Below are 2,508 nucleotides of genomic sequence, written 5' to 3'. Positions count from 1 at the left end.
TTTGAAAAGCATTAGTTATATGAATTTCTGTTTTGCACTGTTAATGTTTTCCTACTGTATTCATCTTAGCTCTTTGTGATGTTTTGATTGTTTCCTTTATGGTCATTTACTTTTCCAGTGTGTCTAAAGTGAGCACAACTTGGAAGAAGATTCTAGAAGATGATAAGGGAGCATTCCAGTTGTACAATAAAGCAGTGCAGAGAGTTACTGTAAGTCTTTACTGTTGATGTTTTCGTTTTAAAATACACTGCTAGTGCTTTTTCAGAAATAGGAGGCAAAAATAGGAAAGAAAAAGTCTGGAAACTCTCCATTACGTTCACAAAGTATTTCAACCTTGCACTAGAACTTATTGAGAAAACAAATTCAAAAATAAAGAGAAAGAAATCTCACCTCAGTCATTTATTTCTTAGGCTCTCCCTAGAAATAGAATGTCTAAAGTAACAAAGGGGAAATTACTCAGTTCTTAGATAGGGGTAGTTGACCATATAGCCAATCTTGATTGCCATTTGTGTATTATGTTTTGCAATCTTTGGAAAATTTGGAAAAGCTGTTTTACTTTTTAGTTATTAAGAAATAGGAGCAATGAAATATTTTTCAGTTACCAAGAAACAGTTAAATGTCAACATATTGAAGATTCTTAATGTAGGAGGAAAATGAATTTACTTTTCCAAAATACTTAAGTTATTAATGCTTTGGAAGTGTTTCTGAGAATCAAGATCAGTACATGAATAAAAAGTTCAGGCCTTGAAGTTGGACAGACTTAAGTCCAAATTTTGGTGTTGTTACTTACTGGCTATGTAACTTTTGTCAATTATTGTTTAAATTCTCCAAGTTTAGTTTCTTTATCAACAAACTGGTGTTAATGGAAAAATCTAATCTGAAAAGCCGATTTTAAATCAGAGATACTTAATGTGACTGTTGCCATCTGCTGGTGGTGGGAAGAATAATCTTTTGTTCTGGCAGTAGTACTTTGACATTGGTTAGTTACAAATCATGTATTAAATTCTTTACATAATCACATGTAAAGTGATTTCTCACAATTTCTGTCAATAAGTTAGGCTTTACATGTGTGAATATTAAGGTATCACTGTGTTTAAGCATGTGTGGGTAAATTGCGTGTAGGGATAAGTCTTTTACATTCTTATTTGCCATTTCTTACATGTACAAACATAACAAAAATATCTGCTTGTTGGTAATATAGGAAAGAAAAGTTGTAAGTTTCTATTGAAACTTTTTTTTAATTAGGAAGGCAACATTAAGTTTTCACCACATGCTTCAACCCGAGAGTACGTTATGTTCAGAATCCCATTGACTTCTGTTCAAAAAGCAGCAGTCCAGACTCCTCCCCAAAAGGATGCTCAAACCAAGTTATCCAATCAAGGTGATCGGAAGGGTTCTACTTACAGTCGACACAGTGAATTCTCTGAGGTAATTCTTTGTTTAATCAATAAATTAAAAGCATGATCATTTATGTTTAAAAGGATATGGAGTGAAAAATGGAAAAAACAAACTTTCAAGGTCAAAATGTAACTTGGCTCTAGATAATTACTAACAAATGAGGACACCTGATACTGATGGTCATTTAAATTTAATTATAGTGTTATAATTCAAATTATTAGGGAATTGTTAGTGGGATAGGAATCTTCTGTCCCCTTCATTTTATTCTCAAAAATGTGGGAAACCAAAACACTGTTCCAAATTAGGAAAGTACACAGAGATGTCTTTGTATGAATAGTAGATACTGCTTGGCATTGCTTATGAAAGTTCAATGATGTTGAGTTCTAATTTACAAACACTAAGAAAATAATGAAAAACCTTGATTTTAAAATTTATAAAACTACTCAATGCTATGTTTTGCAATTGCTGCCTTTAATTGAGGAAGAGAGCCAAGCAGCAAAAGGCCACCTTTCTGAAATCATCGACCTATTATACCTTTAAATCATTGGATGATGTGTGTTCAAAGTTCTACTCACATGTAGATAATTTTGCAAGCTTAATTTAGAGAATCATAATCTTATCTAAGAGTCATAAATTTTTTAATGTTGACTATGTCATATTTTGGTCAATAAATAGAAATTCTATATGGTAAAATTTAGTTTCTGTCTTAAATGCTTATGATGTATGACTGTTACAACATGTAAACTTATTCAAAAAATATTTATTGAGGATCTGCTATCAGGTACTATTATAGATAGGAAAACAAGGTAAACTTCAGATCCTTACAGTCTAAATAGAAGATAGCTGCATAAAAATAAATGCCATATGGTGTGATAAGGTGCTATTAAAAAAGACAGAACTACAGGCGAAAGAGCAACCAACTCCTTAACAACACTAGGAAGACTTTACAGGAAATGTGACATTTAAGTTAGGCATTGGTGTGTGAGTAGCATTCACAAAGTAAAGGAGAGCACATGTAAAAGTAGCAATAGGAAATGAAATAGCCATTAGACCACTTGACAAGTGATGCTATCTGTTCTGTCGCCCATTGAACAGTAAACTTAAGGGCAG

At 32.4% G+C, this 2,508-nt stretch overlaps 1 protein-coding gene across 1 annotated transcript in view; it reads left to right on the top strand.

Moving 5' to 3' along the window:
- Positions 1 to 2,508, top strand: part of FBXO5 (F-box protein 5) — a 16,570-nt gene that overhangs the window by 8,968 nt on the left and 5,094 nt on the right. The gene's annotated exons all lie outside the window — the stretch shown is intronic.

This window comes from Propithecus coquereli, unplaced genomic scaffold, assembly GCF_000956105.1.
Source record: "Propithecus coquereli isolate 6110/MARCELLA unplaced genomic scaffold, Pcoq_1.0 Scaffold25, whole genome shotgun sequence".
Taxonomy (NCBI): domain Eukaryota; kingdom Metazoa; phylum Chordata; class Mammalia; order Primates; family Indriidae; genus Propithecus; species Propithecus coquereli.
The sequence above is the reverse complement of the archived record's forward strand: the minus strand, read 5'-3'. Positions and strand labels throughout refer to the sequence as shown.